General features: G+C 41.5%; 1 protein-coding gene across 5 annotated transcripts in view; it reads right to left on the reverse strand.

Moving 5' to 3' along the window:
- B3galt1 (beta-1,3-galactosyltransferase 1) overlaps positions 1–27,732 on the reverse strand; it is a 482,035-nt gene that overhangs the window by 39,577 nt on the left and 414,726 nt on the right. For all 5 annotated transcript variants that reach the window (XM_050123307.1, XM_050123288.1, XM_050123270.1 and 2 more), the window contains one exon: positions 5,368–5,499. The gene's annotated coding sequence lies outside the window, so the exon portion shown is untranslated. The remainder of the gene's footprint in view (positions 1–5,367; positions 5,500–27,732) is intronic.

Consider the following 27,732-nt stretch of genomic DNA (forward strand, 5'->3'; position numbering starts at 1 on the left):
CATATAGCTAGTTCAGTGCTTGAGCGTACACTTGCATATCTCAGGAACCCCAGGATGTAACATGCACAAAAGCAGATTGATAACCCTGCTTCTCTTTAGGGTGTGTCTATGAAATATCCCTGTGTGTCTTCAAGACCGGAAACACTCTTAACTCTGCCCATCTTTCTGTTCCTAATCCACCAATATGACTTGCCAGTGTCCTGCAGCGAGTTCTCATGTGTTCATGTCTCTTGGGATTCACACCCTCCAGTACTCCACCATGAGAAACTCCTTCCTGACTCCTCTTGTTTGGCCTGCAGTCACAATGATCTTCCTAACCTGCCAAGCCTATCACATCACTCAGTGCCACCACCTGCTGGAAACATTCTGTTCTCAGCAAGACCACAGGGAGGCTCCCAGGGCTCCACAGGGTCTCCTCCTGCACCAGTACCCTTGCTGTCTACACGCTAGATACCCTGGCGTCTTCAGTTTCTCTGTGTGCTTCCTACCATACAGGTCCTTCCCAACTACTATTAAAATTTTATTTTAGTGTTTAGGATCCAGAACATTTGACATTCTTCCAAAGTCTCAGTTACCACACCAAGGGACACTTTGAAGGGAGATTTTAGGTGTCCTTCTAACAGGCCATCCTTCTAACAGGCCAGTCAGGTTCCTTTATCTTGCAAGATCATAATATTTATCTAAATTAATATGAATACTAACCGATACAGTGCACTGAGGATTAGTTAAAGTTCGAGCATCAACCACAGTGCTAATCATTTCTCAAACATGATATTTAAATCTCATTTAACTAAATTTATGGTAAAATCTGAGCTACGGGTGCTACCATGCTTGCTGTCCTGTAGGAGGGACGCAATAGCCTAAACTGAGTGGACATTTAATTGTGTGATCATTAAATTCTGAACACTTGGATCTCCCACAGGACTTAGGATTTGGAGTGAGCTGAAGCCAGATCTGGTAGTGATCCGTCCTGTTAGAAGCCAGCTCGGCACGTAAAACGTGCCCACTATGGATTTGCTGATTGGGATAATGAGTGATTGAATGAGTAACGAAGCAGGACACATTTTCATAGGGAAACTAACCGGGTATTCCTTTTGTTCTGCAAGCCAAATGTGTCACCTATGAGATTGTTTACAAAATTCTAGACAGCCACTTCCAAATGAGAGAAACGGCCTTCGCGGTCCTGGAGATGATGGTGCGGAGCATCCTCCACTCTCCATTGTGATGACCATCTGTTCCACTTCCAAAGGAGGTGACAATTCAGTTTAACTCACAGTTGAAGATGAGAGCGGTCCTGCCCTCTTCTAGTCTCCTGGGGCTTTCAGAAGGAAAGACTAGAGGAACTCACAGTGACACACAGGTGTGTGCATCTTGCACTAGGCAAGTCTAAACCGGCAGTTGTTTATGAAGCCTCAACTTTTTGAGTCTAAACATAAGAGGACTGCTTCTTACTTGTGTAAGAGCCTACTGCAGTTTCAATGCTTGCCCACATAGCATTTTTCCTGGTGATTCAGGAGTTCACCTTCATATTGCTGGAGCTCCCCAGTTCTTATGTCCCAATTCTCCTGCAGTGTGCAATGAAAGGCCCTGGGAAAGTATGTTCGTTGCCTCAAAACTCTGCCCGCAAATGATTTCCACTTGTTTCTCTCTGCTAGAAAATCCAGCTCTAAAGACTTCTAAAGAGGGCTAGAAAATGCTATTTGTCAGTCCATAAAGAAAGAGACAGAGAGAGAGAGAGAAAGAGAGAGAGAGAGAGAGAGAGAGAGAGAGAGAGAGAGAGAGAGAAAATAGTCGAGCAAATTTCTGGTTGTCTTTGCTCTACTTTACCCAATAAAGCAAGGGGAAAGAATGTCTGAAATCAGTACACAGAACATTGGGAAGTGGACTGGAAGACTTTAGGGCAACTGCAACATCTTAAAGATTAAGGAAAAACGGGAGAGTTCCTGGTAGGAAAAGGTAACATGTGATACTCACAGTCAAAATGAACTGAGGCTGATGCCAAGAGAGACAAGGACAGAGAGGGTAAGGGCAGGAAGGAGTGAGGGCAGGAAGGAGTGGGGATTGAATGGGGTGAGGACAGGAAGAAGTTTGGATGGGAGGGGTTGAGGGCAGGAAGGAGTGAGGGAAGGAAGGAGTGAAGGCAGGAAGGGGTGAGGGCAGGAAGGGGTGAGGGCAGGAAGGAGTAGGGGTTGAATGGGGTGAGGGCAGGAACGAGTTCGGATGTGAGGGGTGGGAATGGGGAGGGATGAAGGCAGGGAGGGCAAAAGGAGGGAAAATGGAAGTCAGCCTTCGTATGAGTCAGAGTCAAACAGACAATATTTTAATAATATTTTTGTCTTGCTTTTCCTGTCTTCCTTCTGTAAGTAATTCAATAACAAACAGATCCAACCCTTCACCACAAGTATCTTAGCCCCTAATGTGAAGATATGAAATAATTAGGGGATTTGCTGTGTAAGGAGTTTAATGGCTGAGACAACTTCTGTTTTCAAGACTGAGCTAATTATAGAGGATGAGGCTGAACAAAGGGAAGGCATGCAATTAGCGGAACAGCACTTCCTGCAAGGCGGCCTGGTCCAGGGGCTTGCTGAACTGTGCCTGTTAGACCAACAGTCATCTGGGATTCACCTTTTAGAAGAATCCTTTGAAGATGTTTGAAACGCCAGATTTGGCCATCTTATACTCGACTGTGGTGATGGAACAGAGAACTTTAATATCTAGTCTGATGGTAGAAGGCGGATAGTGGGCCCACATGGAGAAGCCTGGTGTTCTGGTGCTCTCCCACTCCGTGGCTTGGTAGAGTGTTCAGTGAGCGCTTTCTCTCATTCTCTAGAAGTGCATACGAAAGCCCCCAGCACTGAGCTGGGGGTGGGGGCTGGGGAGGGAGGCTGTATTCAAAACTGATTTTAATCTTAGATCGATTTCCTTCTCTTCCTTCCCTTTCCTTTAACAAGATTTCATTCGTTTCAAATAAAAACCTTTAAGATGTTCAGAATGCTCCAAGAAAGACGGAGATACCAGATGAATGAATTTCCTCTAAACCCTCGGAAGCCTAATAAAGGGCATGGCCACATCAGTGACTCCAGCTGAGCAATGTCAGGGATAAGGCAGTACCTGGTGAGTCAAATCCCAGGGGAGCATGCCAGGAGGGCTGACTCAATGCTTTCCTTCCAAAGAGGAGTGTCACATGATGCAATGTGTTTCTCTCTCTCTCTCTCTCTCTCTCTCTCTCTCTCTCTCTCTCTCTCTCTCTCTCTCTCTCTCTCTGTGGAGGGGGCAGTATTCTGTCTGCAAACAAGACCTTAAATGCAAAAGACAATCCCATCTATGTAAACACTAAAATGCTGGGGGAGAGTCCCTTTCCTGGGTTTTGTTGACAGAAAATTAGCAATCGATGTGAAAAGTTAAGAGTTCAAAAGTTGCCCAATATCAGACATTATTCATCAGAAAACATCATGGGTTGCCCCTCCGAGTCTCAGCGTGGGTTGAAAAGAAGGCCCTTGGCTCCCAAACAGGCATTAGGACTGCATTATCATATCAATAGCCCACATGCAAAGTTCTTGATAAAGCTCTCACAATCTAGAGGAGTGAGATAAAATATGAGAGTTTGATTTGGGTAAACAAATCAACGGCATTTTCAGTCAAGCTATTTAATCTGTTTAAGGCACTGCCAGGAATATAAACATCAGAGGAGTCAAGCATTGAGGGAACTTGGGGTAGGAAAATCTCTGAAGATTGCTCCTTTTTCCTAATTTACTGTAATCTAGTCGTATTGGCCTTCTTTCAGGTCTGGGAGGCAGCCAGGACTAAGGCTTCTTCGCAGATACCTCCTGGAATACGTGGGGCCGGCTAAGTTTTATACAGCATTAACAAAAGCTCCCTCACCTTGCTGGTTTAATACAGTTGATCATGCTGTTCACTGGGAGTCGCTGGGGCCCTTTGAGACATAGAGGCTGCAACTGATGGTGTAACCCCATCTTGAGTCAGGTCACCAGACAGACTGCCACAGAAAATGGGATCCATGATGCCTGTGGAAAGCTAGGTAGATGTATGGGAACCATCCTTTGGGTTCTCATACCTCTGCTGGATTCCCTCTCTACAGCAGAGGGCAGTCATTAACAGCCCGAGCACTTGTGTTTCTTTCTGGGGAATGTCAGTTGACATCTGCCCTTTGGGGCACGTACTGACTCAATTCTACCATGCCTCATCTCACCTCTGGCCTTGAGATTGACGGGGCAGAGACAGACAGAGACGAGGAAATGTTGTCAAGGAGAAAAGGGTCAAAAGCCACCCACTAACGCATCATGGAAGGCAGAAAGGGTCCTGAAAACCAATATACCTGGTGCCAATTGCTGGACACAAAGACAAAGAGGTGTACCGACAAGTCGGTGAGTTTGATTTTGGGAAATCAGCTTGCTGGGAAAGTAGCTCAGAGCTGTCTCCCACCTTGCACTGACTGGCCGCTGTCCTCAGAGTCCAGCAAGCACTTAGAAGGCACTTGAGAGAGCTGATCATTTCATGGATAGAGAAACTGTAGTTTCGACATGACAAATGGTCGGTCACAGGTCATAGGAAGGTGATGGGTAAGAGGGAAGCAGACTCCAGTGTCCTCTTGCGGGGATTGTGCTTTTTTCCCAAACCACACTGCAGAGAGTTTGTACACTATTTTATTATCTTATGCTAGCTGGGGTAAATCACATAGAAGGGTGTTTTCCTTCATGCCATTTCAGTAAAATTATTTTAATAATCATTTGTATTTTATATATTTTAATAACCCTGCCACCATTTTAGTATATAAATCTCTTATGTTTAACTGAAATAAGAAGTGAGTGAAGCACAATTGCCTTGTGAGGCAAGGTTATTTCAACGAAGATTCAGGAACCAATTAGCAATGGCTGGGAGGAATGGACTTTACATAGGAATTGTCTCAGGTCACCTGAAGGAAATCAGTGGTCACCAGGAGTTCATTTTTAAGGAGCCTATTCACTAAAACCGATCCAAAGTGTCAAAGACATCTGCAAATATGTCTTTTAAGGCTACATTTATTAAACTGTAATTTTTCTCATCTTTCGCGGTAAGGTTATTTTACATACGTGTTAGGATTTCATTAAATAAATAAAACTTCATATAGCCAACAGTAAAGCCAGAGGCTTGATGAGGGTAAGAATTACCCATTCCACCCAGGCTCAGGTGCAATAAATAGCCTCACTTTCTAAGTGATGAGCAAATGCATTTGGAGTCGGTAATAAAAGAAAGATCAACACTTCTTATCACCCGCTAGCTATTAGAGAATGACTTCTGGTCTTATAGCATTGTGCGGCCTCTCCTCTGGGACCAGCCCCACCGCTGAGCAGCAAGCTCTTCTCCTACCTGCTGGACCAAGCCGGCTGCCTCTTCTCTCTTCTCACCCCAGCTGCAGAGAGCATCTACCATGGTCTCCATGGGTCTGTGGAGATGGGAGAGGCCTACTCCAGAAGCTGCTCGTCACCAATGTGCAGACTCCTAAGTAGACACCAGAAAGAGGAACAGCGTTATATATAACAGAAGTTAATTGGATTTGAGAGAACGAAGATAGCATTCCCTAATTTAAAAAAAGATTTCTAATTTGCAGAATGGGATATGGGCCCATTGTGAATAAAAGTCTAAAAAGTTTTAAACGAATATAAGAGTTTAAGCCAGTTCTAGGGCAGCACGTAAGGTCAGGTGAGTAGGACAGAGAAGACTCAGTCTGGGTGTGAGGAGGCAAGGAATGGTAGGGACAGTGGCTAGCTAGTGATCATGTGACCTGCTGGAGAGCCAGCTGTGACTCAGGCCAAACTGATGGTTGTCATGGAAATCATAAGAAAAATAAAAGTCCGATGATGTCACGAATTCAGATTTTCAAAGAAACTGTAAATATGTGTTTTATGTGGCCATTCTTGAGTTGTAAAAGTTGGGATTTAATTAATTAAATAAAACTCGATTCAGGTAATAGTGAAGCCAAAGTCTAAATGAGGATCAGAGTTACCTATGCTCTAGTGATGACCAAATGTATCCCGAGAGGGGAAGCTGCTTGAGCAAGGCAGAGCTAAGGTGTCAGGTAGGAGGGCCACCCCTCTCAGGCAGGGTCTTCAGTTAAACTGGTGACTGCTCTAGGGCCAGCTGAAACTAATCAGATCTGTTTAGATAATTATTTGAGGGAAAACACAAGGCTGCCTTTCATTGATCTGATTCTGGGTTTCGAAACTACCCGTGTACAAAGCTTCCTGACTGAGGACTGGTGGTATTCCAGTCTCGCCATTCACAGTCGGAAGGCTGTTGAGAAAGTTAGCGACTACAGCACATACTGTCCTGCATCTGCAGTATGGCTCCCATCACGGGCATCTGTCTGGATGGATTTGAGCCAGAGAAGCCAGTTGTGGGGAGGAGATGGCGGTGTATGAACAAAAGCATTGTCTAGTGGGTCACCTGAAGTCACATGCTGGTTCAAGTTGGCCAAACACTAGCTGCTTCTCTTTACACAATTGTCATTTTTGTTTGCTGGATGTGTTTAGGTTGGGTTTAAATTTAACTTAACCTCTCTAGGTCTTACAAGCAAAACAAGGGAAATAACAGTCTGTATCAGCGAGGTGAACTGAGGATAGAACAGTGTTTGCACAAGGTAGGCATACATGCTCACTATGTTGGTAATAACAAATGCTAAGTAGTATTTGGAGCAATTGCTAACATTTATTGATGTGGATTATATTTGAATGTCATTATTGTCACAATTGTTATCTATCACTCTCACCAAACTCCTCTTAGGTTTCTATACTATTTGTCTTTTTAAGAACTAAGTGCATGGTGTTTAGAGGGGACAGTGTTTGTACAGGGGTCTATTCAATCTGCCAATGCTTAGCCTTAGCCCACCTCTCTAGAACTGTCGGTGTCCAACTGAAAGTATCCTTATGCAGTCAAAAGTAGCAAATTGAATTTGGTCAAACATCAAACAACAGGTTAAGTGGTCAGGCAAAGATGTATCACAGGAAGCATTTTAAGCCACTACAATACTTAGTGATGTCTTATGAAAAATTGTATTAGTCTGTAATGAGATTGTATCACTTAACTAAGAACAAATGAGAGTGTTAGCTGATCTTTAAGTTACATGTTTTAAATTTAAATGGAAAATTCCATAGTCTTTAATACACTAGTTGCATGAAGTATAATTTTTGTACACATATCTTTAAATAACTGAAATGAGTACTGAATGTTGAATTCAGGACAATAACATCTAGAAGATTTTTTTCTCTAGAATATTGAATGTTTTCCCTTTTATGAAAAAAATCCATGCAAGAGAAAGAGCTGAATGTAACATAAATGAATGCCAACACTGAACATTTTATATAAAAACCATTGACTGCTAAAAAGGAAGGAACCAAAGGTGGAAGGAAGTGGTGTTGAAGGAGAGAAATCATACAGGACTCTCTGTAGCAGCGTTTCTACCAGTTGTTTCTAACACAGTGTGTTTACTAAGGAAAAACCACCACCACAACCACAAAGAGAGTGTGGGAAAATTGCAAGCTTTTAATCTGACTTTCCCAAGGGCAGATATTATAGTTTAAATTTTCAACACATAATTGTGTTTTGGATATATTCTAAAGTAGTCACATGGGATCTTTTTTTAACATATTAAAAGAATTAAAGTTCACTAAACAAGGCAAAGGAAGTGTGTGTGTGTGTGTGTGTGTGTGTGTGTGTGTGTGGTTTGTGTGGTGGAATAATTAATTTTGGCTTTAACTTAAACTTAATATTATCCTAAAAGGTAATGGCATCTAATTCATAGAACTAATTTAGAACACAGAGACAAGCTTTATAGGACAAGATGAAAAAGCACAAACCATTTTTTTTTAGTTTGACTTCTCCCATGTAATTTTAGTAATTAACCCAGAGGCACTGTAACTTTCTAGAATGCAAAATGCAACTCCATTCAGATGTTAGTTCTAGAATACAAAACAGTATTTCAGAGTCAAGTAGAAATTAATTTGTCCATTGTCTATTCTTTTGGGTAATTGCCATTATTGCTATTTCTCTTTGGGCGAACCACTGAAAATTGACTACATAAATTGTTGTGTTTTTATAGGGAAATGACTTAGACTCAACATTTGTCACCCAGATTTTAATTTAATTTGCACTTCCACCAGACTCAAGAGTGCTGGTTCTTCTAGTGTATCATCCCATTATATTCGTCAGCATTGTCCCTTCTTTTCAGCTCCCTCCGGCAAGAAGGAATTTTGCCGATGCCAATTACGGGTGAGAAATTCAGTTATTCTGCGAGAATATTTACAAGTGTGAGCTAAGTGAGAACCTTAGTGACATATCAGGGCAAATAAGATAGCAATAACATGGGCATCGGGGTTAGCCTTTCCAGTCTTCCTCCTTCCTCCGTGATAACAAAGGACTTTGCATGCGGATCTCTGACCTCAGCTTCTGGCTACATTGGATCAAGGTTTGTGGGAAAAGAAGGGCATGGAGACCGAAAGAATAAAACAGAAGGCACTGCTCAGTTGTTTATTCACTGGTTTATCAAGGTCATTTCTGTGACTCAGAGGGAAAGGCGGTGGAGAAAATAGCGGTCTCATTAGTTAGTGGGATTAGGTGAGGGAATAGAGGACTTCCCAGCTCCAAACTTCATCAATAATGAACTCCACTTTCTCTTTGTCGTAGTGGGTATCTGAGAAATAGACTCTGAGACTTCAAGACTTCCACGCAGGAAATCCATTAGGGCCTGTTTGTAGAAACAACCCCTGCTGTGGAGGTGAGGCTAGAGTCGCCACCATAGCAGATCTGGGCTGGGCCTGCAGAGACTAGAGTGTGCTTCAGCCTGCTTGGATGGGTGCCATAGGGCAGAGTGATGCCCATCTCTTCAGCATCAGGTATAGTTCCTTTGGTGCTGGTGGGGATGGGGCATTTGTAATACAGTCATAGGTAAATACTAGAAATCAGGCTCTAACCCTCAATCCCTGGAAAGCTGGTTGACCTGTAAATTTGGCTCTTCCTGCCCAGATCCCTGAGATTGGTTCTTAATTTTGTATGGGTTACAGAGAGGAAATTAATTGTATATTATATTAAGAGGTCTTGTGTCACTTCAGTTATGTCCAAGTTACTAGTCTAATATTAGTATTTTAGCCCTATTGAGCTACAAGAGATATGTCTGTCTGGCTTTCTGAATGAGGCAAGCTCCCATGGAAGCTAAACCACCTATATGGGCACCACCTGTTGGAATGATCTCTAAAGTCTCTGTGATGTTGTCAAAGTTTAAGTACTAGTGATGACTAAGCCATGTCTGAAAAAAAAATATAATTATAAAAAAAACCTGAGATGATTTAGTTAGGTGCTATTACTATTCTCTGCTAATAAACCTGTTTACTTATCCCAACAAAGTAGAAGGACACCATAGCATTCTTTGTTTAATAACATCATGGATAGTTTTGGAGCCAGGTTATATCATAAGGTGGGATAAAATGTTAGCGTTACTGCCTGAGCCACACAATATTTTGGGTTAAATGATTCCAGGTACTTTTGAGGTTAATTTCTAAGAAGGCAAACTGAACCAATTCCAGAGCTTGCCATTTTGACTAGTCTTGAGAGCCAGATTACACTGGGAACTCCCATTTCTGTGTTCTGTAGACTGAGATTAAAGGCAGTTGACCACGCCCACATAGATTTTACGTGTGTTCTCAACTCTGGTCTGCATGCTTGCACAGCAAGCATTTTACCTATGAAGCCATCTTTAAAGCCCTTGTATCTCTTTAAGACAGGAGTAGTTCAGGTGACAGGGGACTGTGATGGAGACATCAAAGCATGCATATAACCTCTAATTGTGTGTGTATGTGTGAGTGTATTTTAGTGTGTAATTTAATACCTTGCAAGTTGAGTAATACAGTGAGGATATTGATGATAAAGGGCAAAACTTCACTGGCTGTAAACTATGAATCCAGTTGAAACTTATGTTTATCTAAGAGGGACTCTTGAGTAACGTAGCACAGACTCCTAGGAATGATCTGGTCTTTTCTTTAGATTTTAAATGGAGCCCTTCTTTCAGCAATTCAACAACTGTTTTCCCATTTCATCTTATGTGTAATTTACATGCTATTTCCTGGAGATTAAAAGGAAGAAAAAGATTCAACCTGATTTTAATGTCTAATGTTCAAGTATATATTATGTTATAAGTCTTTAATTTTTGATAAAGATTCATGATACTTTAGGGAATAACAGGAGTTTTAATGTCTTAAACATTTAAGCCTAGATAAGTGAATTTAATAAATTTGTAAACTTGAGTTTAAACTTGTCCCAGGCTAACACTGAAGAACGGGATAAATCCTTACATAAGCTTGGTTGTCAGACTTTGAAACTATGGGATCTTCCTATGTTGATGGTAGAAGCTAGTTATTAAAATCATGAGCATTCTAGAGGTTTTGCAAGGTTTTCTTATTGCACACATACAAATGAATGAATGCAATACACATCAGAAAAGAAGGAATTCATAACAGGAGATTACAATCTTATCATGTCCCCTATAATCATACTACATGAATACGGCTTCATATCTACTTCATGTTTCACACATACATGATTTTTATTTTAATTTTCCAAGTTGTGCCTCTGGAATTCTGTTTGCTAAGGGTCTTAGCGGCCACTCATGCCTTTCTCTATCAGTGGGACTATATCACTTTGATATGATTGTTTATTTATTCATTCATTCATTCATTTATTTTGCCTTGAATGGGTCTGATATCTGGGCAGCTGATTCTGGCTTGGATCAGGGCATGTAAGCTAACTCCTCCCGCTTTGTTCTTGTGTTATTATTTTTGCCTGATTTCTTACCACGAGGAAGTCATACATTTTAACTGAACAGATATGAGGTAAATAAACTATTTTTTTTCTCCCAAGATAACTATCAAGAACCTTGGGGAATACGTGCAGAGTTTTCTAGGACTCTATTAAAAATTATCTGATAAACTGTCTTCGGGTCCGTGTGCTTTGTTGTGTGGGGGCATTAGGTGGGAGCTAGGAGGCTTTGTAGATGCAGTCAGAGCTTCAACGCTGGGCAATAAACAACAGTGTTCTTTGTGGTACAGAGATGGCCGGAAAGATCAGTGTTAGATTCACGCCGAATTACTCACATCTACCTGTATACACTAAGCACAATAGTAGTAACCCAAGGAAGTGATTAAAACTGACTTCCAAATACCAGAAAGCTGACTCTTTTCTTTCCTTGGTAGATAAATGAAAAAAAATTGAGGAGTTCTATATGTGAATATGTGTAGAATATACTCGTATATAGTTTATGCACTACTTCATGGAGAAATAGAGCAAAGAACACAAGACACCTGTGAATTCTACCTCCACATGAGAAACAACACTTCCATGGGGCCAAATCGAGGCCATGCTCACTTTTCAGCTGAACTCCGACAGATGTGGTGGGACAAGAACATGAATGGTCAGTAAAGCCTTCTCTATAAACGGAAATGGCCCCTTGGGAGAGGTTCCTGAAACCAAGCACACAGAGCAAAACCAACTGCTGAAGGTCAGAGAGATGTTTAAGCAGGTTAAACAGCCCTGGCTCGGACAAGGCTCCTCCAGAAAACATGGGCACAAGTGTCATTTCCTTCCTTTCGTAGGGGAAGACTGCAGGTACCTTAACACCCAGAATCCAGCAACATATTTTCCAAAACAATAGAGCTAAGCATCTTGTGACGCCTGAAGGATGAGAGAAAACACCACCTAGGCCCACATTATGCCACTGCCACAGCAACGGTTTTTATTTTTGTAAAGCAATTATCAACTTATGTATAAGTGATTACACCATTTGAGAAGCGAGATCCTTGGAAAATCTGATGCGGCAATCAAAATATAATCGAGCTATTTTGGAATAGAAAACTCTCTCTGCTCTTTGAAACACATAAATATCGGAAAATCAAACAATGGCCCATTTAGAATTGTGTTGCTGATGGTTTTAAAGAGTTACTTTAAGATGAATTTCCGCGCTCAATGGGAAATTTCTAAAGTCTGATACTGGTAGGTGCTGGCCAAGGTGTATGTGAGCCGCGCTGGTTGTGGCAGAGGTGGAGGGTGGGGTGGGTGATTGGGTGGTTGTGGTCCTCCCACAATCCATCTTCACACTAATCGTTATTTGTAGCTTCAATTATACCTCATCCACATTGACACTATTAACTTTTCAAATATGCATATATACCTGTGTGATTAAAAAAATACAAACTCATTTAAAGTACTGTCAGCTTCACTGGAGGGTTTTGTTATGATTATTTTTCAATCTGAGGGGGATGAAAACATTGCAACAACAGACTGACAAGAGCATTTTAAATATTAAGGAGTCATCTTTCCTGGAGTAGATGCACTCCCAAACCTTTCTTGAATTCCTGATGAAGCAGTTATAATGTCACAGGGATATAAAACAGAGAGTGGATATGATATATATGATGAGATTTTCAATTATGATTGCATCCTACTATACAAATAGTTAAAACACTTGCTTATATTACATTAAATATTTAGGCATGATCCCAAATTAAAACACTTAGGAAGTAACTAACAGACTTGATCTCTGGGGAGGGGAAGGGATGGTGTATGAGCCAGAGCAAAGAGCCTTTTCTTATTCATTATGCTCTCTGTTATTTGAACTGCTTATAACAACATGCATTCAAACATTATTTTTATAATTAAAAATAATAAAAAGGAAATAATCAAATAAAGTGAGATCAACTGCCCCCCCCCGGGGGGATCTGCGAGGATCTACCTCCAGGCCCCCTCTCTCTTTTCTTACACTAGGCTGACAGTCCAAAGCTGAGAACTACTTCTGGACCTTATAATCTCTGAAATTGCCTGCAATCATATTTAGTAGGTTCTGAGTCTATATTCTGGGCATTGGCTAGGCTGTATGTTTTCCGTTAAGTCTGGGCTCACAGAAGGAATGCAGTACAAGTTATCATACCACTCTACCCATGTGTGTGAGGACCACAGGACTATAGGATGAACCTGCTGCATCTGTGACTATCTACCTATGGTATCTCCCTATGGACAAAGAGAATGAACAATTCTTTCAACTTGTGCTAGGACACGAAACGGTTATGGGACCCTCTCCTGCTCCATATCAAGAGGTAATAGTTGGTTTATCCAGGGGGTTTCTTCCCAGGATAAATCTACGGAGGTGCTGTTTGAGGATAGGAATACATAGGAATCACGTAGTTTTAAGTACATTTTAACCCAAGGAGCTCTTGCAATTTACAAGCAACCCTTGCTGATGCGTTATGTGAATCTAAACAAAATACCCACACCTCAGGAAGGTCCCCATGCTAAGTCATCCCAGATTTTGTACTGTTTTGTGGCATGACATTGGAGCTGCTTGCTGTGGCAAATAAAAACATTTATACCCTTTGAAAAGATGCAATAAAACGTGGATATACTATTAGGTATTCCCTAAAGAATTTAGCCAAGATTTAGTAAGGCATATGTGATATCGTGAATAAAACCATCACAAATCTAAGATGGATGTTTCTCACTTTCTAGGCCTTTTAAGTGTAGTCTGGGGGTAATTCAATTATTTGGTTAAATAAAATTAAGGCTTCTATTTTCTTGTCTGTCTCCTGTATCTACAGTGATTTTTTCTTATTCATTCTAAGGCAAGACAAAGAAATGCTGGAATGGATTTTCTATTTGACAGATTATTTAATTTAAGGCACATAGAATCCACATGCTTTGTTTTTCACCGCTGTCCTGAAGCACATGTATTTTCAGAGCCTCAGATCTGGTCTTTGAAATGCAGTGTCAAATCTCTGTGTCTCACTAACCAGCAGGCCTCTGGAAATGGACTCTAAAGCAGGTTTTGTTGAGGAGCCAATGCATTAGCTCCCAATTTATATGTATCATTGGTTGCTCACTATTTTCTCATGAATTTGCCTCACATAAATAACTCTCAGTAAGAGTATCCAGCCAAGTACAGGTTCAGAAAGGGTCTCCGTTCTATAGATGCATTCTCTTGATTCCTTCTTTCAACAATTCATGCTCTTTAGGTCTCTAGGCCACAACATGCAAGCTGAGCATTTGAGCCCTTTATGAAGCCTACGGCCTCATCAAGGTCATGGTTCACCCAGATGGTTACCAATCCCCCAAAGTCTCTCTGTGGCTCCTCAATGGAAGCCCCTCTCCTGAAGCTGAGAAGATGGGGTTAAGGAGTGTTCCACCCAACTGCCAATTTTTCTAAAGGAGTTTTTAATACCTAGGAATAATTCTACAGTTTTAAAGGGGTGTGGTTATGTAGGGCAGCTAATGATTTGTGTGTGTGTATTTTCCTTTCAGGCTATGACTATATTTTGGTTTCTTTAAGTTTTGTTTTGATTTTGCTCCCTTGTGGAGGAGGACTTGGGAAGACTGTGAACAGAATGGGGGAGGAGGTTTTGATGGCATTTTCCCAAAACATTTGCTTTCATGGCAAGAAAGACTCCATAGGCTAGTTCATCGTGGGGATGAACAATTTTGAGGTTCCACACTTTAGGAAGCATCACGCATTGGTGCAGAGCACTGATTTCCTGAGAAATGTGTCAGTGACTATGGGTTTTTCCTAGGACTTTCTGTCACCACAACTTTGTACCTCTAACCTGAAAGGATGGGTAAAGGAGAAATGACCTCAGTGGAGTGGACAAGGAAATGCTCACTCTCTTCCATCCTGAACCTCTAATACTTGTCCAGTCAGTGTGTACTGGGAAGAGGTTTGAGTAAGGCACTATTGCAGGAGTTGCAACACACAGTGGGCAAAGGAAATAAAATCCCTGTTTTTTAAAGGGGGCTGTATGCGTGCACGTGTGTGCATGCATGTGTGTGTATGCGTGTGTGCATGCATTAATAGAACTTTTGGCAAAGTAAGAATTTTGGCTAAAACTAAGAACTTCAGTGTGTGGGACTTGAACATATATTTCAGATTTCATAAAGTAATTAGGTTGCCCTTTAACATTTGCTTTGAACTTTCCACCTCAATTTTTAATGAGATTACAATCTTTTCACAGCTTGATAAGTACAGGCACCAGACAAAGAAATGAAATCATGACCGGCCAGTCAGAGCTCTCCAGAAAGTGTGACTTTTCAGTATTCAAAATCAAATCTAATAATATGGCTGAAACAATTTCTAAAGTATGTTTGCATTTGCGAGAAAATCATTCTTAGTAAAAGTTAATAAAGAAAATTATTACTCTCAAAAATGATTGCTTGTGTTTTGGAGTTGATTTTCCATCAACAGACAAATGCTTGGATGTAAGTGTCTTTTAACTTGATAATGTATTGCTCATAGATGAAATGAATTAAAAAAAACCAAAGGACTTTAACAAGTGCCACATGAAGGAAATGGTATCTATAGCAACATAACATGAAAGTGCATTTCTTGAAATCTCCAAGCTCCATGAAATAATTTTAATGGAGAGAAGCCTCTGAAGGGACGAAAAACTGACTGGCATTTCAAAAGATGTGTTGGAGTCCTGTATGATTCATGTCATGACCAATCTTCATGGTTAACTTGATGGGATCTGGAACCACCTAGGGGATGAGCCCCTTGGTGAGTCTCTGTGGGATTTCAAAGCAATTTAAAACAAATGTGGGAAGACTCACCATAAATCTGGGGAGCACTATCCCGTGGATTGAGGGTCTAGGGTAAATATAAAGGAGGAAATGAGGCATTGGCACTCTATTCCTAATTACAGATTTATTGCACAGTCACCTTACACTCCTGCTGCCAGGCCTTCTTGCCACACTGGACTGTGTGCCCTTAAACTGTGAGCCAGGATGAGCTCTCCTTTCCTCGGTGGCTTTCCACACATACTGGAAAGCTAACATACACGGGAAGCATACTGTCATATACCCCAGGAGTGACCCAATCATGGAAGCTTACTCTCTAGAGGTGAATCAGAACTAGCAAAAATCTAAGTAGAACTCAGGCTAGAATGATCACATATTCATGATGACACAAAAGATTGTGAAACTACCTTCCATTTATTTCATGGCCTCTGGGAAATATTTCTACAATTTTTCTCATCAGTCTACTTCATTGGAAAAAAAAATCTTCGTTTTTACTAATTGCTTTTAAATGTCTGGTATGATCCATCATATTCATTCTTGGTTTTCTCTGTTTGCAGGGAAAAGGATAAAATAGTCGATTGTAATTCTCTATAAAATCCTTCATAAACTGTAAATTATGAAAATCCTTAAGCTACAGTAAGACTATTTTACTTGCTAACTTCACACACAAACACCCCATCCCATTACACCAAGACTTTAAGAGCAGAAAACATAATCACAAGGCAAATAACGAGTGGGGAAACAGGTCCCATTTATGAAAAAAATCAAATATATCATATGTAAGAACTATTATTTTCACTTGCGGCTTGTAGCCTTTCCAAGATTTGAAGTGAGTCCCTGGCAGACAGTGAAAGGGTAACAAACTCGATAAATTACTTACATAATGTTTTTTAAAATCTGAACATAAAAAGAAAGCATGCTGTTTTCTATAGGTAAGTTTTCCTCATTTAAATTCTAGAACTATTTTTCACAGAAGGTGAGTTAAATTATATCACGAGTACCATCCAACATGCTGAAGCATATTCCAATCAGCTAATGAACCGACTACATAAAAGCCAACGACCGATATTAAGACACAATTTAATGTAGGCAGTTGAACAGGAACCAGGTCCTTATAATATGAATTCATGGCACAAAATATGATTAACCAAACATGATTACCTTCTGTGTACTCTCAAATTACTCTCATGTAAGTACCAGAAGTTTCTGTATACCTGACAATTTTAGTTTGTCAGAAGAAAATCTCAGGGAATGTTTTTCATACTCTTGATTGGCTTTATATGTTTTGGGACTTAAAGCAACTAAGAGGGCTACCCGTTCACTGGAAAGATGAGGCTGCAAGCTAGCTGGCCTGGGCCTCATTGTGTCTGGTAAGAGCCACTGAACTGAGAACAGGGGTCAGCCCAGGCTTCCTTAGAGGATAGAATGGGGTTGAGTAGACCTAGAGTGAAGATGCCTGAACAGCACCATAGAACAGAGGAACATGGTCCTTGGGGGAATTTTCTTTAAATGTAGATAAAAATTGACCAATTATTTTAGGGAATTCAGTCTAGCAAAAATGCAGTTCTGGTAAAGGTGTGGAAAACCGGGGGAAAGAGCTTTCCCTTAGGGTTCTGTTATAGGGTGAAACAATGTCAGGGTGTTCCTTATTTTCCTTATAATTTCATTTCTCTTTTAATTCAGCTCTCTTAATCTTCTTGGAATTGTACGAATAATTGTTTGCCAATAGCAGTTTAATGTACATATTCAAGATGTCAAGCCAACCTGAGTTTGACAATGCAGACCTGCCCTAAGCTATGTTCTGAGGGTTTCCTCGGAGGCATCTGTTCTTGTGAGGAACCCATCGTTTGCAACCAGTAAACAAGCAAGTACTCAAGGCGCTGAAATTTATTTTGCATCAATCCATTTATAATACTAAAGGTGAAAACCAGCCATTTCCTTTTATCTTGATGTTGGTATTTAGAGCATGTGTGAGTATTTACTTCCACGGAGGCAGGGTGTTTAAAGCGAGGTGGGAAGTGGAACACGGCTTTCATGAGTTTGATTTGGTGGAAGTGGGTGACCAGGATGAAGGTCAACAGTTTGTCACACAGGTGCATTCCAACTTAAACTTCTACAGAGGGAAAGAAAGGAATCTGTTCAACAAACAGCATGTTAGAAACGCAGTGACAAGGAAGTTGACCTTTTGACACCTCAAAGGGGCTTTACTGAATGCATTGTGGGTACATTTCCAGGGTGAGGAAAATATGGGACACAACAAAGGTTTTTTTTTTTTTTTTTGAACCACATACGTGTGTTTACTTCATACAGGGCTCTGTACAAAACATCTACACGTATCTTTACAGAATAAGTAAATACCTGAAGGTAAATTGACAATGCTTCTCAGTAGCAGGGGAGTCCTGGTATGGGCACACACCACTCTCTTCAGCTTAGCACAAGCCAGTGCCACCTGCTTGTTTGGATGCAGAATTGTGGCTTGGACCCTGGGCCCATGCCCCTCCCCTCAGTCAGCACACTTTCTACAGCTCTTCCAAGTATGCCAAAGGCACAGATGACAACAACTTCCTGTGGCAGACTGACAGTATCTGTTGTCACCGCATCACTCTGGACCTGGGAAATTCTCCTTTGTCCTGAATTAATCCCCGTGAATCACTCACTTCAGGCAGGGCTCCTGTGAGGAGTCACTTTCTAGACAACAAAGCTTTTTGACCTTCTGGTCTGTCAAGTCATCCAGGGAAGGGCCAGCAGATCCAGATATCGGTTAAGCAGTGTAGCCACTAAATGAGGGAATTCTCTACAGACAACTTGTTTATTAAGTGATTGTTTAACATAATATGAATTTAAGAAACACAGCAGATACTTCAATTGTAATTTTTATACAGTTGTAAATCAACAGAAATAATTTTAATCTACTTCACAAAGGGAAGCAACATGTTCTAGGTTGTGTGTTTTCTTATTAAAAACGTGACATTTGTAAGGCTCACGGTGAGGATTCAGTTTATTTAGTGATAATAAAGCTGAAAGAGAGATTTAAGAATCAGACTACCGTCAAACATGGGAGAACATGTTTGCGATTCAAGGAACACGGAGAATGTTTGGGTAGAGGCAGCTCTCCAGGATATGTCAAGAGCTAAGAGCACTGAGGTCTCCTTGCTGGGCACAGAACATTCGGTGCCAGTGAGGGCACAAAACACCAGCTGAGATGCCTCTTTACTAAAAGAGGCAGGGGAGAAACTCCCAAACTCCTTCCTTTACAAAAATATCCCATTTGAGGAAATGGCCTAGTTTTGGAGTAATTCAAAGTCCAGGGTCTGATACCGTCATGTCTACTGAATGGAGTCTGTAGCTACAGAAATCCTCAAATCAGGGCAATGATGTCCATGGTCCAGGTAGCTGCTAAGTGTGTGAGGTGAGATGTGACAGTCCAATGTCAGCTGGAAACCTAATTCTTACTCAAACAAATGGCTCATTTGGTTGTTTATATCTTGGAAACTTTTATGAATGTTGAAATTTCTTGAAATGAAAATAATATTTTTTCCATACACTATATTCTGATTTCATTTTTCCTCCTCTCTCCCAGTTCCTTTCCATCTCTCCTCCCATCTGGATTCACACCTTTTCTGTCCCTGCTTAGAAAACAAACAGGTAACTGGACAGTGGTGGCGCACGCCTTTACTCCCAGCCAGAAGGCAGAAGCAGGAGGATCTCTGTGAGTTCGAGACCAGCCTGGGCTACACAAGCTAGTTCCAGGACAGGCTCCAAAGTTATACAGAGAAATCATGCCTCGAAAAATGAAAGGAAGGAAGGAAGGAAGGAAGGAAGGAAGGAAAGAAGGAAGAAAGGAAGGGAAAAGAAAACAAACAGGTAACTGAAAAAAATAGCAAAATAAAATACAATAAAACACACAGAATAAGAGAAAGCAACCAAACAAACCAGCCACAAGACACATACAAATGTAGAGACACACATATTTGCACACACAGGAATCTTATAAAAAGACATAATCAGAAGTCATAATATATACACACTGGACATGTAAGGTTAAAAAGAATGCCCTGACAGCATGGTGAGACAAAGAGCATCCAAGATGCCATTGAGTTTGTTTCATGTTGGCCATCTACTGCTGGGCATGGGGGCCTATTCTTAGGAGTGGTTATGAAGCCTGGGGATAGATGCCCTTATTTGAAATAGGCACTTAGGTGCAGCTCTCTTCTTTTTTTCTCTTTCTTTCTTTCTTTCTTTCTTTCTTTCTTTCTTTCTTTCTTTTTTTCTTTCTTTCTTTCTCTTTCCTTCCTTCCTTCCTTCCTTCCCTCCTTCCTTTCTTCTCTCTCTCTCTCTCTCTCTCTCTCTCTCTCTCTCTCTTTTCTTACTGCCATAGGTTGGTGTGGAATCCTTGGGGCTCTTCACACTGGATCATGTGTGTGCATAGTGTGGAAGGTGGAAAGATGGAAGATGAGTAGCAAGAAAACAGGGACTCTGGCAGGTGTGGCTAAATGGGCCAATCCTGCGCTTTCATGGCTTCTGGGCTATGCTTCCCAGAAGTGATAAAGTCTCTATCGGTTTATGATGCCTTAATGGAATTTCTTGTTATTTGATGCTGTAAATAACGAAGGTGATTAATATCTGACCTCATCTAGAGCATGGCACTACCTTCCTCACAGCAAGTCACATAATAAAGGTCACCTAGTAGGCTTTCTGTGGTGATGTTCTCTCAGTTCCGGTAATTTATCTGCCTTGGTTTTGTTCTTAAATGTCTTTCTTTGGGGCTCCTAAGATGATTTCTCACTGACGCCCCCACCCCCCATTCTCCATCTTTGTAGAAGCCTCATTATTCCCCCAGTAAAGGACCAACACCTTATCACTCTTTCTCTCAAATTATTTAACATATGTGTACCGTTGGGAGATGGGAACAAAGTTCAGACATCTTCATGGTATAAAAGGTGCTGCCTTATCTACATCTTGTCAAGCTTCCTATCATAAAATTTTCTTCTTAGACACTCTTTAACTGGCTCTCATTCACCTTTTGGGAAAGTGAGACAAAGGAAAAAGACGGGCTGGCTTGAGTGGCCAGCTGACAACCTCGTCATGTCACTGTACGTAACTAGCACCTCTCTCAGGATAGTCTTTGTAACTCCATTTCATCCCCAATCCACACGTTCCTTGAAGACAGGGGTCATGCTTTATTTATTTTCAAGTCACGGCACTCTGTTAATTTGCTAAAATTAGGTAGAGTAGGCACTAAACATAAGCACACTCACCCCCCACCATCCCCACCATCTCTCTAAACAGTAGAGTGATAAAAGTATCCTGGATCTCTGTGGCTTCCACCTGGAGCTAACAATGCTGTCATGGCAGGCTGAGATCAATAAGACAATAATCAGGATCCTATCAAAGAGATTAGAGTAAATTGTTTTTTTTTTTATTTGTACTTGTTTTGGAAAAAATCATTCAGGAGTTATTGATAAATGGTCTCTTAGAAGTCATAAATTGTGCTAAATAATGATCAAAGTATGAGTCGTTCGATAGTTCAATCCATAAAGAAGCAGACTGTGTCTATTTCACGCCTAGGACTTTTGCTTTGTATCCTTTTCTAGGAGAAGGTTAAGTGCATGTATTTCCTTGTGAATTCTTTTGAGACATATATAAAATAAATACGAGATCCAATGATCCAGAGGTCAAGACAATGCAATTTTCCTTCCCATTTACAAGGAGAAAATATGATTTAGGTTAAGGGTGTACCACAGTGCTCACAGGAATATGGCAGCCTTGATCTATGCTCTCTTTATGTGGAAATAATTTATGACTGTCTCTGTAATTTACAAATGGATTCATTACAGGACCCTCTGGGCATATGTGCTCTGAATTAGTTAAAGGCCTGATCCAATGACTGTATTGATAGCAAAGTCAAGTAAGAAAATGAGGTTCTATAGAAGAAATTCCTTTGTGTATATCCTTTGGAGATCCTGCTTAGACCTAGACAAGCAGAAGGTATCTATGGTAGCTGAGTTTTTAGCCACTTGGAAATTTAGATTCTAGCTTCTTTCCATGTGTAAAAATGATGACAAATTGCTTAGATCAGGGATGTATTTTGATTGAGGTACACACATATAGCTCTATCTATCTATCTATCTATCTATCTATCTATCTATCTATCTATCCATCCTCTTTATGTATAAGCAAACCAGATAATATCATCCATTGGTGAGTATGGGCTTCAGGGCAGGGCAACCTGGTTGAGAATCCTGTTATTACATCCAGCTGTGTGGCACTGGCTGGGTTTCTTGACCTCTCTGTGCTTTTCTCCCCATGTGGAGTAGATGAGAACACCCATCCACAGAGTTGTCATGAGCATGCAAAGCCCCGCTGTTTATAAAACACTTAGGATGCTGCCCGTCACGCAGGAGTGCAATGTAAGTGTTCGGTGGATAAACAGTAATTTGTATTCATCTCTTGAAGCGGTGCCAGCAAACGGATTTGAAGTGGATCTCCTTGAATTTATGCCACATCTCCATAAAAGGGCAACTAGGAGGAAATAAATAATGCAACTCGGAAAAAGAGGAAGTACCTTGCTTAAGAACTTAATTAGGTCAACACAGACCATTATCTCAAAGCTTTGGCTGAGCATATTTTTTTTTCTTTTGTAGTCAAGGGACCAACAATTAGAAGGAGGGAAATTCATTATTTTAATCAACAAGGAATGACACTAGACAAGAAAGAAAAGGAAAGGCTTTATGGGAGGAGCTGGCCAGGCTCTGTCCTCCAGGAGAGATTTGATACCTTTCTGGAAGGGGGGGGGGGTTGGAGGGATGGTGCTATTTGTTTTTTGCTTTGTTTGTTTTGCTTTTGCTTTTTTTCGAAGTGGGAGAAATGCCTGCGCATCACCTGATGTCTGAGAGGTAGTTTGTGCTTGTCTAGGATGTGGCTGTGGTTCAAAGGTGGATGAAATGGGATGTGATGGCTAACCCCACCCACTGTCATCCGTTATGGATTCAGACAAGTTGCAGTTTAGAGAACTCCCTCTTTCTCTCTACGGAATCAGATTCATAGTGCTCAGCTCTGGGTACACCATGCTGGACACAGAGTTCAAAACTCCAAAACTCAGCTCGGTTTTCCTAGCTGACAGCCCTGGAGAGGGCTTTAGACTGAACAACGCTGCCTGAAGGAAAAGAAGCCAGCAAATCTATTGAGACCCTCTTGGGTGAGAACGAAGTTCTAGAAAAAGGCGAGGAGGGTGCGTGTTCTTTGTAAGAGGAGAGGGAGCCACACCTGACCTAAGATCATCAAGACTAGCAGCGGAGTGTGACTTCCGGGCATGCCAGTGAGATGATGAATATCTCACAGAATTTTCTCAGAGTAGGGGGTGCCAAATAACACATGGGGCTGAAAAAGTCTCTGCTTCACCAACCTCTTCAGCCGCTGTTCTTCCCTAGAGACATTCAAAGCATCTGTCTTTGAAGCACTTATCCATCCTTGTGCATTCTACAGCAAATGAGGGGATTCTGTGGAAGTGTAACACGCTCACCTCCTTAAACCCTGTTCCGACTTGTTCAAGCCAGATGACATTGTCTTGAGGGTCCTGGCTCTATACTTTACAGCTAATGACCAGAGGGTGTGGAGAGGCTGTTGATAATGATGGAGCTGAGAGCTGTGGAGGAAAAGGCAGTCAGAAAAGTAGAGAGGAAGGGCAAGCTCTAAAGGAACTTGCTGACAAAGTCCTCGTCCCCACTATGTACAAAGGAAAGCAAGAGTTCTTTGTGCTGGTGTAATAACATTTACAACCCAATAGTGAACGCATCAGTTAGCTTTGGCAGTCTCCTTTCATACGAAGTGCTATTATTGTAAACTTCTCTATCTATTGTCTAGGACTCCATCCATCTACCATCACTGAGCATGTGGGTCCCAGACACATGTCAAAGGCACTGCTGAATCTAGTCCTGAAAACAAACCCATTAAGAATATCATGACTTTTCTTTGTACATGAAAACCAAGGCCAGGAAGGTTAGGAAAATACAATAACTACAATATGGTTCAGATAGTGGCAGAGGGAGATTAAAGTCCCAAAGTCTGACTCCTGGGCCTGTGTTCTAGACTGCATCACAAAGTCATATAATCCTACCGAGATTGTACAAAGAGGGGAGAGAGAAATAGGGCAAGGGAGAGGGCAAGATAGACAGAGAGAGACACACAGAGAGACAGATAAGAAACAGAGAGGGACACACAGAGAGACATACAGACACACAGACACAGACACATACATGCAGAGAGAACTGGTCAGTGACCTGTCACCTGGTGTATCAGACTGACTAAGAGTTAAGTAAATTATGAAACATGTGAGCCAGTGCTTGGCACCAGTTGCTAAAATGTCAGCAAAAGGCTTCAGCCTGAAAGGAATTGGAGGAGCCCTTACAATTGGAAGAGATTTGCTTCTGAAGAGGCCAAATGCCATTTCAAATCGTCATAGCCCTTTGGATCTGGAGGTGGCAAGGGAGTCTTTGTCTCTCTGCCCAGGAAACAGACACAGGCATATGAAGTGGGCTGGGCCCACTGGAAGGCAGTCACAAGACAGAACCCACTTTTCTCCCATTTCGCACCAGGTTTGTTCTGCAGCTTCTGCCTTCCTCTCCCGTCGTCATTATCTTGTGTACAGTCTGTAGAATTTTACCTGCCTGCACTGCGACATTAGAAAGTCTCATTTGATGCTACTAAAAATTCAAGGGCCATCTAAATAGAAATTGCAATGTTCTCACTAGGTTTAAAGAAACTCTGTCCCAGCTCAGGCAGCAGTGGTGGTGGTGGTGGTGGTGGTGGGGGGGGGGGCTGTGTCTTTGACATTAGTCCTAGGCTTACTAACTCTTCAGATGTTCCCCTCTCCTCGCACACATTCTGTGATGTGTCTCTGCCTTGGGAGAAGGAAGAGAGTACGGTCTAGCATCAGTGTTATTAGTTTTTGGACCTCTGGCTCAAGGGCAGGTGTGCAGTTTTATTGGGTCTCTGCCACTATCCCACCTCCAGGGTCCTTCTGCACAGTTCTCATTGCTGACACACATGGTGCTTTCCCAGGTGGGCCTTTTCAGCTCCTGGGCTGCACAGGCAGGCCTATAAGAGAATGGCCCATTGGAAATGACTCCAGCTTGGCAGACTTTAGAAGTGTGCCCTGTGTAGCTCGGGGCGATGGGTAATTTAACTAAATCTGCCTTATGCTGATGTGTCCTGATACACAGAAGAACACTTCTCTGCTCTTGATGGAACCTGAGTTCCTCATATGTCAGCTTTGAGGCTACAGTGGAGACATAAGATAGTAAGGAAAAGTCCTTTGAATCTCTTGTTATTTCAAGAGACCTATAATGAGATGGTTTATTTTTTATTTGCTCTAGCCAATAGACCTTAGCCTCTAACAATAATAATAATAATTAGGGACATTTTTCTGATCTTCTCTAGTCAACCTGTCCACTGCTGACAAAGATGTTGGGTGTCCTGGTGATGTGGGAGTCCCCTCTGTCTGCTGTGAATATCATTGGTTAATAAAGGAACTGCTTTGGGCCTATAGTAGAGTTATAGGGGAACAGAGCTAGGTGGGGAAAACTAAACTGAATGCTGGGAGAAAGGAGGCAGAGTCAGGGAGAAGCCATGTAGCTTCACTAAATACAGACAACAGAACTTTACCCGGTAAGCCGCAGCCTCATGGTGAAACACAGATTAGTGGAAACGGGTTAAATTAAGAAGTAAGAGGTAGCCAATAAGAAGCTAGAGCTAATGGGCCAAGCAGTGATTTAATTAATACAGTATCTGTGTGGTTATTTTTGGGCCGAGCAGCCGGGAACTAATTAGTGGCTTCTTACATCCTGGTTTGTTGCTCTAATTATTAACAGAGATATTGTTTTACTATTGTTTGTTTTGAGAACTTGCTAGTGCATGCTTTCCCCATGTGCTCCAGGTAACCCACAAGGACAGGGTGGCCCTATCACTCACCAACCAAGGATGCCTTTGTTTCTAGTCAAAATCTAAAGCAGTGATCCTCAGAGAGTAGTACATATTTCAATTACTAAACAGACACACACACACACACACACACACACACACACACACACACACACACACACACGAGTAGGGGGAGACATAACATACCATGATAAACTACTTAACTAAGAATCTCTGGACCTGAGAATCTGCTTGGCCCACAGTGTCCCAAGCTTCTTAATGTTCCTAATTGGCTACAAGCCATTCCCTATTTACCTTAAATACTTGTCTGGATTATCTATAAGAATTGTGATTGCTAAGAAAACAGATAAAAGGATTTGAAGAAGGAGATACATTAATATCACCAAGAAAGAAGTAACCCAATATCAAAACCTCTGCTATTTTCCTAACAACCATTGCAGTCTGTGTGCCCTCATGTCTTAAAATACTTTTTGAAGGAATGGCGATGCATTTATTATATTTATTAGTGCCTGTCACTTACCTTCCTTCAAATTAACTTTTAACATACTAAAGCACTTATTAGAACATAGAAGGAAGAAAAAATTAGAAGGAAGGTTTCCTGGCAGTGGCCTGAAGTCATATCATTAAATCTGCCCTGAACACAGATAACAGCATGCAGCCAGTGTAGACAACCTCATTCTCTTAAAGAGTATTAAATGATGTCACACGAAAGCTGAACTCTTGTGCGTTTTGTCTGACCCTCATGGCATCAGACGTTATTAGATCGGCGACGTTATTCTTACGTTGCAGGTGAAGATCCAGATATTCTTCATAGTGAAAAGCCTACCCAAGACTGGAACTCCAACCCAGTCCCAAACATTGCCCTCATTCTACCACTCTGTACTTACAGGAAAGATCTGGGGTCAAGAGATCTTTTGTGATTTCAGCTCACCCCCATTTGGGTAGGAAGCAGGCCTGTCCTTTGTATCTGTGATCCTTTAACAGCTGCTGTCATTCCGAAAGGCTGACCAAGGGAGTGATCGGAACTGATCAGGGGAGATTGATTTCAGCACAGTGCCCGTGAATCAATGGCTCTTGTTGATGTGAACAGTAAAAAGTTTACGGATACGGAATTGGAAATGCAGTTGTGGACAAGCCCCGATGGTGAACACAGCGTTGTCAGCCTTCATGAAGGGCTGCAGACTTCTCTCTTTTGACTTCATGAACAATAATCAGACTCTTAACGGATGCTTCCCAAAGGGGAAGCCTCACATCAGCAGGGGAGCTGGGGTGTGACTGACTACTGCTCTATTATGGGTATACTTACACGAATAATTCTAGATGCACACAATTGCTAAATGTCCAGTGAAACATGACATTCAGGAATTTTATGTATTCTGCTGCAATCAGTTATGATTCATTCCAATGATATATCACTAAATGAAATATGATTAAAAGGAGACAGACCCATGTAACAGAGTGCCCACCATCGAAAATGCTACTGTTCTTTGGAGTCTCGGAACTGACATGGGTTTGCTACCCTGAGGAATGATATAACATTAGAATGGTATATAGAACGTTCTCAAAAACCTAAGGTGGATCATTTCCAGGAGATATTTGTGAAACCTAAGAGCAAAGACTCAGGATGAATAAAAGGTGCCATCTGGAGGGATCTTACACAGAGCCCTTTAAGGGACCTGCCCTTTCTTAGTTCTCCAGTGCAGTCTTTACGGCTGGCACCCTCTCCTGACTTTGCATCACTAACCGCGGCTACCTTTCCACTGACCCCTGGCCTTGGGCTTCTCTATCAGATCCAGTTCTCAGGCTCTGAGCCCCCCCTTTGACTGCTTGGCAACAGAGTTTTTGACCTTGGTTTATCTTGATGCAAGTGGTTAATGTTACCAAAGGCAAAGTTGGTGCTTACTTCTACAAGTTCAATGATGCACAGTTTTAAAGCACGCGTCTCTCCACGGCCACTAATAGTTATTGACCCTATGGTATATGTCAGAAGTAGACCATAAATGAACATGAAGAGTATTACATGAACATAGATTCAGTATATTTTATACCACTGTAGTACTTTTATGTATGTATTTCAAAACAGGCTTATAGTTTATATGAAAAAAAAACCCATAAACTATTGTAAGACTATCGAGCCTTTTTTCATTCCAAGAAGTAATTATCTACTGATGGAATGAATGGTCTTTATTCAGATAT

The sequence above is a fragment of the Alexandromys fortis genome, unplaced genomic scaffold (genome assembly GCF_014885135.2).
Source record: "Alexandromys fortis isolate MF-2015 unplaced genomic scaffold, M_Fortis_MF-2015_v1.1 scaffold_8_9099976_23576923, whole genome shotgun sequence".
Taxonomy (NCBI): domain Eukaryota; kingdom Metazoa; phylum Chordata; class Mammalia; order Rodentia; family Cricetidae; genus Alexandromys; species Alexandromys fortis.